Source organism: Chamaea fasciata, unplaced genomic scaffold (assembly GCF_029207755.1).
Source record: "Chamaea fasciata isolate MVZ Bird 193981 ecotype frontalis unplaced genomic scaffold, bChaFas1.0.hap1 SCAF_10, whole genome shotgun sequence".
Lineage (NCBI taxonomy): Eukaryota > Metazoa > Chordata > Aves > Passeriformes > Sylviidae > Chamaea > Chamaea fasciata.
Genome location: NW_027094095.1, coordinates 5,255,746 through 5,268,887, shown reverse-complemented (window position 1 = coordinate 5,268,887; position 13,142 = coordinate 5,255,746). Strand labels below are relative to the sequence as shown.

At 40.5% G+C, this 13,142-nt stretch overlaps 2 long non-coding RNA genes across 3 annotated transcripts in view; one reads left to right on the top strand and one right to left on the bottom strand.

Annotated features, from left to right (window-relative positions):
* LOC136294441 (uncharacterized) overlaps positions 1-13,142 on the bottom strand; it is a 33,542-nt gene that overhangs the window by 12,622 nt on the left and 7,778 nt on the right. The window lies entirely within an intron of this gene.
* LOC136294442 (uncharacterized) lies at positions 1,811-8,983 on the top strand. Its single transcript, XR_010722406.1, has 4 exons — positions 1,811-1,916; positions 2,803-2,862; positions 6,282-6,407; positions 7,305-8,983. It is a non-coding gene; the product is annotated as an uncharacterized lncRNA (long non-coding RNA).

The following is a 13,142-nucleotide window of genomic DNA, read 5'->3' as shown; positions in this document are numbered from 1 at the left end:
TTTTCACTTTTGAAATACTTCTGGACATTTTCAAGATGTCTGAAGTTTTTCTGTCAGTCAGTAGCTCCCTGCCAGACCTGTTTACCAGTCCCACCTCCCCTCTCTGCAAACCCATGTCAGAATCAGCACGGAAGCAGAATCCCCCACTCCTGACATCTTCTGTCTCCAGCTGGCACCACTCTTGAATGCATTAAAGGAGTGAGACATCCCTGGTTTGGGTCCCTATTTCCCCCTGTACTTTTTGTGCTCTACCCTGGGTCACTGCTGATACAACTAGAGTAGACCAACATAGTCTATCATTAGGCCATGGTATCAAATGCTTATGGATTGAAACTGGTGAAGGGATCTTCCAATACCATAAAAACGCTCAGGTGGGAGGGTGGTCATGTGGTTGTAATCTTTGCATCTATTCCCTGACCCAGGTGATGATGAAAAGGGATCATTATTAAGCTCATTAATAATTTAGGAAGCTAAGCAACAGCACCTGGAAATTAGGTGTCAATTTTGCAGGATTTCCAGAGAATGAATAAGGACGAAAAATAGGTCAGGCACAGTAACACTTTTGTCATTTTCAAGAGGGGAAGGAAATATTTTTAGCAAGAAGAAAATGCTTTCTCTCCTGGCTCTGCAGCACAAGTAGGTGTCCGTAACTGATGAGGTTTTTCATACCAGATTGCTCCAGGCCTGACAGGTTGCTGATGATCTCCCCAAGCATTCACAGGAATTGTTCTGTGGGTTCCTGTGCTGGCAGTCTCTCTGTGAGGATTTCAGGAGTCATCTTCATTTTCTCCTTTTGGCTCAGAGGGTTTGTAGTTCCACAGGGCTGTGTTCGGCTATGGACTGGTGTCATTTATGAGTTATTTTCCCAAGCCAGGGTCTTAAAACACTATTTCTTAAAATTTATTTCTCTGAAAGAGAAAATATGTGAGCAATACTCACATACTCCTCTCTGTGAGACAACAAGGGTGTGGTAGTGCTACGGAGAGCTTGGGCTGACACACAGTTGTTAAGGCTGGGAGAGATACAGCTCTGAAAAGGGTTGGAGTGCTGTGCTCTGTGCTGTCCCTTCTGCTGCAGCTTTTATTAGCTCTGAAATTGTTCTCTCTTTCAGTTTTTAATTCCCCTATCTCCCTTCAGGCTGGCAGTGTGAATCATGTGTATTTAAAATTGCTTTCAACAGAGCATTTACGTTGTTTAAATCCAAGAGTACTATTTAAAATGCAAAGCTCTCTTATGACATTGGGTGTGCACATTCTGCATCTCTCAAGAGTGAGTGATCATGTTAAAAAGGAAAACTTCAATTTGTAAAAATATATTACAATTCTAGCTAAGGAAAGATCACTTTTCAAACTAAATATGCTTAAATCACTCCACTCAATTATTTTCCAGTATATAGCAGTACAATATGGATATAGCAGCCAATTAATTGCTCTGCCTGATGTGCTATTTTTCTTACTGAGTAGCTTGAGGACCTCTGCAACCGTTTCTTTAGTGCTTTGTGGCCAGTGGGGCTGTTGTGGTCAAACCACGTGTTACAAAATCACTTGCTACCAAAAACAGAAGACACATGCCTTCCCCACTGTGCATTCATCTCTGCATGAGCAGCACACCCATCTCTGGAAAGGGAGTTGGGAGCACCTCACAGGACACAGTAGACTCATCTTCTGATCAGTTGGATTTGTTTTTATGCACCTCAGGTGCTGAGGAGTCACTTTTTTCAATCCCACAGCACCTCAGCCGTGTGAACCTTGTATGTATTTAGGTGCATGCAGGGTGAATATTTCTCCAAACACAGCTGGTGTTGGGAGTGGTATTGATGTAGTAAGCTTTTGCTCTTTACATAAAAAGGATGGCACAGTAACTGCAACTAGAGAGCTCAAATGCAAATAAGTGTGGAGACAGAACAGGCTTAAAAGGTAGGCCAAGTCCTATCATCTTTCCTTTCTAGGCCAGGGGACGGTTTTCCTGGGGTAGAAGAGCACATCACAGAGGGGTTTGGCCTCTATCCCGTCACCTAAACCAGTGCAATCCATAAGTGCATCAGGAGTGACTTTCCCCAGCACTGATAAGCTTGGGTCACTTTATATGTCATATTTGAGTTCATTGTATCACCTCGTGTTTCAGAAAGATATATTGTAAGTCATATTTCTAAAAACACCCATTTTTTTCCTGTAGCTTTGGGATTTTAATGGGGAATTATAAGGCATTAGAAGCAGCTGTATTTCCACAGCTGATACATTCTTTTCCAGCCTCAGTTCTGAGCAGGGGGAAATGTTCTACATTATAGAAACCTCAGTTTTACATAAAGCTGGTGAGCAGGATTCCTGCTGGATGGGTCCCAGCACGTGTGTTTACAATGATAGAGATCTTAGGGTTGCTTCCTTTTTTTAAAACCATACTGTTATTTCAGTGCTTTTGTATAAAATTTATGATTCTGAGATGCCTTTTTTTAAAGCTCCCAGAAAGTGAGTTGTGAGTGCAACTTTTACAGCTTCTCTGCTGAGAAGGATGTACCAAAATTACTCTTTATCCAGAAATATCAGTATTCCCATCTGGCCCTATGAAGTAACACCCAGTATTGGCTGGTTTTATTACAGTGAACATTATTTATATGTTTTATTACAGGAACCAAACCATTAATCCGTCTGGGCAACATCGATATTTTTCTTAATAAAGTCTCATTTTAGCCTTTGGTCAGCTTCACTCCTTAGGTTAACTTTCAGTGCCAGCAGTGTTTACGTAATACATAAATACACGAGTACCTGCAATAATGTAGTGTTTTACTTCCTGAATTCATTATAGGCTCTTAAGCACTTAATCAAATTCCTTCGGATTATCTTGTGCATCCTCTTCTGCAGGCAGGTTTGTATACCAATTTGATCATCTTTATCTGGGGAGTGCTTTTCACCTGAGCACATATGGGAGTGTTTGTTCTGCTCTTACAAATCCTGGGGAGTTACATTTGCTCTTCAGAGCGTGGCTTGCCACGTGCTCACATTTCAAAGATTATTAGGGTTTCTTTTGTTTCAAAGTAGACCCTCAGTAATATTTTATACTCTTGATACAATTACTCTGCATTGCATTGCGGTAGATGCATTTCAGATTTCAGTCCATTCCTGTTTGTTTCTTTACTTAGTTATAAATCTTTCTCTTTTTTTACTCTTTTAATTTGTAAACACTTTAAGATGCTCAGGGGGAAGAAATGCTTTTCATTACAAATAGAACACGTTCTGAATTTTGGTCTTAAATTCCTTTCCAGTTTGTAGTGAGTGCAGTGCATTACTGCATGTTGCTGGCTGTTGGCAGGCCTGACACTGAACTCCTTGTATTGCTCCTTTTCCACGTGTGACCATTTTTTGTGACTTCCATTGCAAAGAAAATCTTTTCCCTCTGCTCAGCTACCCTTACATTCTGCCTGCATGCACTGGTATGTGTTTTTAGCCAGATACACTGTCATTCTCTTGGTTCTCATTAGATATTTCTGATTGTCCCACTTGCCACCGCAGCAGTAGTTTCTCCTGATGTCTGTCCATGGCAGGATCAGAGCCACCAGGAAATGTGACATTGTATGTGGTACTTTAAACTTTCCTGACAACCTTAACCTGTTCATTAAGAGAGGTGAAAAAGTAAATAGTTTTAAGATATGAATGCGTGAGGAACATGAATGTATGTGCTTAAATTTGCAAAATACCTTGTATAAATGAGAAAAGTGGATGAGAAAATTATCCGTTTTAAAGTCTCATTACTTTCAGATAACCCATTTTTTCCAATTCTCTGTCCTGTGATATTTTTGAGGTGTCAGACTTCTCTCTGTCACATAAAGGGCATGCAGCTGGCAGTTTAGACATCTTGTATTGAGGTGGTGACTGCTTGCAGTACCTCAGGTTAGATAAACAAACATGCTTTGTTCACATGTTTTAAAATGTAAAAAAAAATCCAGCAAATAATTTAGACAAATTGTTGACTTCGCGTTAGCGAGCTGATAATTTCTCTGTAGAAACAGAGACTTTTTTGGGTTATGCAGCTTTTATCTGTAATTATTTTTATCTCCTGTAAGCAACGGGTCCAGATTAGAGTTCATGGCAAGTACAGAACTAGCCAAGCAAATATCCTTTACTGCGACTCAAAAGTCCCATTTTTTTTTTCCTTGAGCATCAGCACATCCTCTAAGGCTATTTGTAATTTCAGCTGCATCGCAGAGTTAGAAAAGGGCTAATACCATGCAGCTGGGTCAAAGCCCTTGTGTTACCATACAGGTTTAAGGTCATCTGAAGGCCTAATCTTATTGTGTTTTGATTCTGTGTTTCCTTCTCTGTTGCCTTGCTTCATCTATCTTTTGTTTAAAGCATGTTTTATTTTTTTAAAAAAGAGTGTGCAATTAAGAAATCCTTGTGCTTGTAAGAGAGATTGCTGCTGTCAGAATACCCAACACCCATCATGATTTTGGGCCAAGCTTTCATGAACAAAACTCCAGGGAACACCACTTTTGGATTAGGTTTAGAGGTGCTTTGATGGTTTTCTGTGTTTATAGATTCCAGCTATGTGAATCAGAACTTTGTGAAGCTTTTATTTGGATTTTAAAATACAGGGGAAATGAAATAAAGTAGCTTCTTCCTATTATTCATGATTGTACTTTTCTCCATAATAAGCATTGAAATCTGGATTAAACCAAACTGGAAAACTCGCAGGAGTGACCCACATAATATAAAATTGACTCTGTCCTTTCCTTTAAGTTAAACATGGTGTAGTCTCAGTTGTGTGGATTCTTCAAGAGCTGAGTGGATCCTTGGAAATCCTTAGCAGTCAGGTGTCTGTGAAACCTGTGCCAGATGAAACATAGTAACCCACGTGAGGGACCAGAGTCTGGAAGAGAAAACCAGCAGCAAATTCCTTCCAGATTTGAACTCTTTGGCTGCTAGCAAACAGAGTAGGCAAAGGCAAAAGACATTGGTTGTGAGCTTCTGTGGCAAGGAGTTTGGGTCTTTACTGGTGTATGACTTGAGAATATTCATATTCCTCTTTCCTGACCACTTTGTGAAAATGTCAGAAAATTTTATAACTTCACGAGATAAAAGCTGCAAACACCATCAAAGTCAGGTATTATCTCCTTTCTTTCTGGTAGCATTAGAATGAGAAGGCAGGGGTTGCCAGGTGTTTTTGCACAGTTTTGGCAGTGGAATGACCACATCCATCCTGTAGGCAGGTGCATGCTCAGCCCAGGACAGGTCTGGGCCTGCCTGGGAGCCCAACCGTGCCTCCAAAGCTTGGTGTTTATGCCTTGGGAATAAAGCTGTGCTGGAGCTCTGGCACACCAGCACAGCATTTCAGTACAGGCCTGGGCTGTTTGTCTGCCAGCCCTAAGCACAGTCACGCTGCTGCCCAGACCATGGCAGACATCCCAGCCACGATTCCTTCGCAGCCAGTGCCGGTGTTTTCACTTCCACTGCAACCACTGCAAAGGTGCCAGGTGGGCAGTGGAGTTTGGCAGCAGCCATCCTGCCCTAAGACCCTCGAGTACCACGGGATAAAGCCAAGCAGTTGTAAAGCTCTTTGGCTGCAGAAGGATTTCCCAGGTGTCCAGGGAGCTCTGGAAAGGGCACAGCTGTGTAGACAGCTGAGAATTACCCTCATTTCTCTGACACAGGAAAGGGCATGGAGGGAAAAGGGCATGGCTGGAGCACTGCTGCATTCTGCAGATGCCCTGGGGACACTGCAGCTAAAACAACTTTAATATTCTCCTTGGGTCCCATCTGCTGTCTGCAACATGAGGAATCAAGTAATCATTGAGAGAGGCCTGTCTGTTGTGTGGGGATAGACAGGACAACGTGGCAGGGGTGGGTTGTGCATGTCTAGACAAGCACACTGAGCTGCCACTGCTCTTGGTGTGCTCAGATTTTGCTCAGCAGCAAGGCTCTGCAATGCCAAAGGGTTCGGAGGCGGAAAATCCTTCCTCAATGTCCAGCCTGCTCCTCTGAGCAGAGAGGAGAGTGACACTGAAGGGACAGCTTGATGGGTTGCCCACTGAAATGCAGTTGCATTGGATTGGAGACACTTGATGGTCTCTTTAACAAGTTCAAAAACTATCAACGTTTATGGAATTGGAAAATGAATTGGGTTAACACCATGATGCATGTGTGATCTATGACACAGTTCTGTTATTTGCAGTCCAAGTAATATTTGCATTTATCTTCTGGCAAACATTATACAGTGTCATGGATAATTCTTCCATTTGAGTGTTTCAAATGTGTCTGCCTCCCTTATTTGTACCATGAAATCCCTAGGTGAAAATGAAAATGATTTTTAAAAAAATGCTGGTGGCTTAGAGAGTGACCTGCAAATGGAGCTGGGTATGACCACGTCTTCCAGAGGAGCCACAATACAGATCATTGACTGCTACTTATGTGAAGGTACATATAATGTATAACTAGCCAAGTGCCTTGTTCCAAACTTAAATGAAATGGATTAGATTAAACCATTATTTTATTTTACTGTATTGGATAATACAAAAGTTAAAATTATCACTAGCAATTTTTATGGGAAATCCTTTTGTGCAAAGGATAATCATCAGGATAATTGTATTAATGACAACTTACTGAGAAAATTACTTGGGTAATTTCCAAAAGAGTTAATGGGAAGGAAGATTACTTTGACTTAAGATTCCATAGATTTTGACTTCCTATGAATTACATCGTTTTCCCTGTCCCACTTGGAGGAACTTATTTCAGACAGTTTTCTGCTCTAATGTGCAGATTTTGTCACTTGATGAGAGATGTGTCATGTCCTGATCCTGTTCTCAATGCATGTTTGAAAGGTTCTGTATTTTTCTTTCCCATAAAGTTGTATCGAAACGGATAATTAAAAATGTACATGCACTGAGTTGTATGTATGCATTAAAACCACAAGCTTAGAGTATGTTTCTTTATGTTCTGTGAGAGGCAGTCATGCACCTCTGTTTTGATTCGAATGCTTTTTACTGAAGTCATTTCACTCTTCAGTATTGTTTTAAAGCCTGTATTTCCAAACTCTTGACTTAAGTAAAAAGCATTAGGTGTTTGTCACAGTTACCAATCTCACCGAGATGCTTGAGATCTGGGAATAAAAGGCCAGAACACAGCTGTGTTGAAAACAGCACGGTGGCTTTTCTAAAGGGCTTCACCTGCAAAATTGGTGCTCTTGTGACCTCTGAGATCTGGCTGCTATTTACTGAGTTCAACTCAAGGTTTCTTATGTGTTCTTAAAGGGTTTTAGTAATGCAGGGTTCTGATCCTCAGTTTTGTTCCTCCTATTGCACTGTATTACAACAGAGGCTCTGGAGAACAGGATGCCCTGGGAGGGGGGGCTGTGACCTGCAAGATGACAATCGATGGCACCTGATGGCCAGTTGAGGCCCCAAATCCATTGGGTGACTTGCTTCAACCTCCGAGGACCTCTCGAGTCAAAATGTTGCTCACCTCATTTGATCACCAAATCACACTGCCATGCCGCTGATGTGGGTAAAGCAAAAGGAGTTTATTTCTGTGCTTAGAGGCTGTTTTTTCCTAGTTTGAAGGCTGTGGCTTTCTTTCACAAGAATCACTAAGGAGTTTTGAGAAATAAGTTTTAAAATGCCTGTTGACATTTCAAGGATGTTTGCTCTACACTGATGCTGAGTTTCTGCTTAACATAAAACTCCGTGTTGGCACCTTGTGACTTGTGTAGCGTAGTAAATCTGCCACCTAGAGAAACCATTCCATTGCTGCTCCTCTCGGTGTCGTTGGGTGAGCTCAGTGGGGCGGGTGACACCGACTGGCACTCGGTGTTTCCCAAGTGAGAACCTGATGGAACACGCTCCCAGCCAGGAGCCGGCGTCAGGGCGAGCATTAGGCAATGAGATGTGACAGTGGCTGTAATGCCAGGAGATCCCTGTGCAGGCACAGGGAGTTGCTGGGCACTGGGCTCACAGCCCGACCTGCAAATGGTCTGTTTCCTGACAGCCTTGCTCTGCATACATAAAAAAAGCTCCAATGTAAATAGGCAGGAGCAGAGCTTTCTCAAAAACTCACAAATTTTAATGTCAGTGATATTTTTTTCCAATCTTCTCTTGCTCTTCAGTAAGTTCAGGGTTGATTTTTCTTTTGATCAATCAGAAGAGACAAAGGAGCAGAATTAATAATTTAAAAACCTGCAGAAAGTACCTTGACATTTTAAGTGGAGGGGAAAGATGATTGCAAGCTGTCTCCTAATTTTAAGACTCCCCCTGAAAAAAAAAAAAATCTTTATTTGCAAATTCAGGATACTTGGAAGCTCTGCAGATGTTGCAAAGAAGGGTTAAGAAAGTGGCAGTACTGTTCAGCAGGATTCTTTTGCACCTTTTAATTGCCTGACATAATGTGGATAGCAGACACTGCTGCTCCAGGAAGCATCTCTTCCACATCCATAGTTTCTTCTCTCTCTGCATGACTGTGTGTGGGAGGGGGGATTAGTGCATGGCCATATGGGAGGGAGCTCACACAGAACAGTTTCTCACTGAGCCCTGCTGCAGGAGCCCTGGAGAGCAAAGGGAGCAGGAAGTGATGGAGGAGGGGACAGGGTTCCAATGACACTTAATGGAAGGGATGCAGAAATCTGCTGAGGGGCTGAGGACATGGAGGCTGTGACCCTTCCATATGCCTTGCAGACCCCAACTAGAAAGGCAACTTAAGTTATTTATCAATGTGAGCTCCAGGAAAAAAAAAAAAAAAAAAAAAAAAAAAAAAAAAAAACTGAGTGTTTTTCCTGCTTCATGGGATTTTCCACTGGACATGAAGGAGAAGTACAGGTATTATTTAACAGGAAACTGAAATGAAGGTTGGCTGGTTGATAGCTCTTGTCTAAATCAGTAGGCTGGATTGTAGCTTTATTTTCATAATATATTAAAGTGAGGAATCAGCTGCTTTTAACAACATCAATCCTCTTTCCTGAGTACCAAGAGCCTGGAAAATATGAAGGGTCAGGGAGAGGGTGGGTTGTGTGGGAGCAACCCAGGACTTTATACTCTCCTTCTTTCATTTATCCAGGATCAAATCCTCTTCCACATTTCTGAGGCAGCTGCAGAGTTACTGACCTTGCATTCAATCAGTGACCCATCAGTACTGCTTGGTTTAAGAGAGCATTCATCCTTCTGGCCAAAACTTCCCCATGGAAAAACCCCAATGCTCGGATGAGCCCCAGCTTTTCATCTATAGAAGGAAATCCCAGTGACAGAATTTTTCAGCTTGTCTCAGATCAACAAGAGAGAGAGGTCCCGCTGAAAGCTAACATATCCTCTGGGATCTGTGGGAGTCAAGGACAGTTTTCCCCAGGCAGGCAGCTTTTCCAGCCAGCTCTCTAGCTGCATAGTCTTTCTCTGAGACACTACATGGGAACTATGCAGAAGAGATAATATGGTCCTCTGCCAATTAATTTTTCCTGGCATGTTTCCATGGGCCTGAAGAGCAGAAAACATGTAAAGAAGTAGGAGGGAAGATCTGGCCCTGTGTATTTTCCTGAAAAGCTAGCTCTGTTCCACACAGCTGCTAGTGGCTCTCTCCCTTTACATTTTTCCTAATAAAAAGAGAAGTATAAAGTTACTTAATTATTTTCCTAAGGATGTTTTCTGAGCTATTATGCATATTCTGTTATTGCTTTGCAAGTGTTGCCTGTTTTATCGCATAGTGGCATTTTTATTCCCTTTATTCTCACGGGTCAGTAGACCAGCTAGGAAGTCAAACTGCCCTCATTTTGTTCTGCTAATGAAAGATAAGAGCTGGGAACTGGGTAATATCTTCTCACTGTACTTCTGCAAGCATCCGTCCAAGCCTTTCCTCATGGCTCATTGTGCAGCCATGTGCAGACAGGTTTAAATATCTGTCTCCAGTTACTTAATAGAAAGAAACCAGCAGAAGAGATTTATTAAATTGAAAAGGAAAAGTCTTGAAAGATGTTTCCTACCTGTAGGGATCTGAACATAAGCACTTAACTCAAATGGGATTAGAGGATACAAGGGAGAAACAGAAGATCTTTTTTATAAGATCCTATCCTAATGTTCTTTTTCCAAATACACAGTGACATAAATTTCAGATATGCACATGCTTATTCCCTCTGCCTCCAAGCAAAATTGATACAGCCTGACTTTTAATAATCTATTATAAATAACTGGTCCTAAAAAAAATCCAAATACTAGAACCAACGCAAAATGAACTTGAACTTTATGTAAAATAGATAAAGGAGAGAAATTTCTCTAGTGAGTGATCAGTTTATGCTGTGAAGCATCACCAACAGTAAGGCTTGCACTGTCAGCACATTGTTATTATACATGTATGTGTCTAACCATTAAAAAAAATCTTCCAAGCTCTTTGTTTTCTTTGCTGAACTATTTGTTCTCTGGCACAGAGTCCCAGCGCCAAAGTACGTTGCATTAATATGCATCTAAAGAGAGCAGAAACTGCAACGACCTGCAGATGTGTGTACCTGCAAGTGCCTTGGCTTTCTGGTGTCACTGGAAGATGATGATGGTAATGAAGGGAAGAAATTTGTCCTTTTTTCTCAGTAACATCAATAGAACAAAGCACTTATACACACTATTTCTAGTTTCTCTTGTTTTACAGTCTTCTCTTGTAGCTCTTTTAAATTCTTGTTCATAATCCTCTTTTATTTTTTGATATGAATTTTAAGCCAGAAGGCAAAATGCAAAATAGTGTTTAAGTTAAGGATCTATTGCTAAAAATATTATCATATTTTTCATGTTTTCCATATGCTCTGTTTAATTATATAGTACTTGTATCCTATTCAGTTTTTATTGTCGTATGCCCATAATTAAGCAAATTGCTTGATTTTAAGTTCATCTTCTAAAATCTGCTCCCAACACCAAATCAACACTATATCATATTTCTCTTATCTTCATAAACCACACCTGAGCTGCTGTTGATTGAGACAGAGGTTCCCAAATTCAGTTTCTTTGAACGGTATGCAGGAGTCCAGAAGAATGGTCCTTCTGAAGGACTCTTGGAAAACTCTAACTTCTGATTCAAGGTCAGTATGTGCCTCTTCAATCTCAACTTCTCTACTGAAAACTAAGAGTATGTTGAGCTACATCTAAAACACAAAGCTTCACAAAACAATGTTGTTTATTTACCCTTCTCCTCCAGGGAGAGCAAGATAATAAATTGGTCCAATTTTAGTTGCTGTTTGTAATGTGCTGAAAAGTGTTCAGATTGCATGTTGGCAAAAGCAATGTCATAAACTGTGGTATAGAATGAACGACTCCAATCCTACATTATGTCAGAATAATTGGTGGGAAAGTATTTTCTTCTGCAGCTCTCAAAGGATAATTTATAATGAATGTCTAGTTTTTCAAGGTGTAATAATGCTCCTTTGAGTCTCAGGTATGTGTTTTTTCTGATATTACGTGGCATGCAGAAGTAGCTGAAGAGGACATTGTAAAGCGATGAACTTAGATTTTAGCAGTGTTGAATGTTTACTTCTAATATATTTGTAGAAAGTATTAACCACGAACTGCCAGAAACTCTCTTTACAAATCAGTGTCAGGGATGAGGTTCCTCGTCCTCATGATGGATGGGTCCTCTCTTGAAAAGTAAAAGAAAACTCTGGAAACAGAGATTTCATCCTCTCACGGAGTCAGCACGTATCTTGTTTAGGTTTGTAAGACTCAGATTTCAATATTTAAATAAATCTTTTAATCTTTCCAAGGATCTCAATGGGAAAGGATGGTATGCAAATGATAATTAGCTTATACATGTCAGGTTTGGCCACAGACTCAGACTGCAATAAAACTTTAGGTGAACATCAGCTAAAGTACAGCCATTTTATTTTTGAAACTTGCTTGCTGAGTGTACTTTGAAGCCTTTCCAGAGTATACAGGAAAAATCTCTTCAAAATTTCAGAAGTTCAAAAACCATCTCCAGCTGAGTTACATTTGTAAACACTGGACTGTTTAATCCAAGTGCTGCAGGTCAGATGATTTTTCTCAAGAAAAAGGCCTTGCTTCCCAAGGCCTTGACTTATTTACTCTAATATATATATCTATTGGTGTGGGTTTTTTCATCTATCAGAAGCTATTCTGATGAATGTTAAAGTGACTTTTCAGCATGGGTATTATAAGGATGTGAAAATGTCATTATTATCCTTTCTATTTAAAATGAAATTTTGAAAACTCTCTACTTCCCCCATAGTATTTGTATTGGTAAGAAAAGCGTTTCATGCCTTAAGACAGAATTTGGATCTAGAAACCTGGATTAATTTTATACATGAATTTCTCAGTTTGGGTAGAGAATATTTATGCAGGTGTTTTCCTAATTGTTGTCTTTTTATTTTAATGTAAATTGTCTAGAACAGTGTTTGCTAAGTCCTAACATTCAGCATTTTCTCGATGTCCTGACTCTGTAGCTGAACCAAATCATCCTGATATACCCTACAGACACAGGAAAACATGCAGTACTTGGAGTAGCTGAGGCATTACCTTTTTTTGTTCATTTGAAAATGAGTGAGTATACTATTGATGCCTTGAGAAGGCTGACCTGGAACAGAGACTGGACAGAGCTAAAAGAATAAAGTAGATATTTATTAAAAGGCCTTTAAGGATACAGCTTGGGCAGGACAAAAGCCTGGCCAGGGCTACACCCACGATGAACCCAAAATGGTCACAAAATGGACAACCCATCACAAGGTCTCACACTTTTATAAGTTTTGGTCCATTTACATATTGGGGTTAATTGTCCAGTTACAGCTTCAGGTAATGAAGTTCCATCCTCCTCATTCTCTCCCCTCAGCCCTCCTTGTTTATGCTTTTTTGGGCTTGAAATTTGTAAGGATTGTCCTTGGTCTCCAGCAGGGAAAGGATTTGTTTTGTCTACCTGCCCTGTGAAGGGAACTGACTAGCATTTACTATGAGGCTCAGAACTACACACCTAGGCAGCACAGAATCTGAAAAATATGAAAGCTAAAACATAAAGTATAATTTCCCCCCTTTAGAGGCTTGACAAGGCCTTTATGTGGTTGAGTCTCTATTCTAAATATCTACTAATAATATGTATTTAATAACAGATAGGGATCTAACAATAGTAAATAACTAACAATAGTAAACATGTAACAACAGTAAATACCTAAGACATCACTCTAACTTGGCT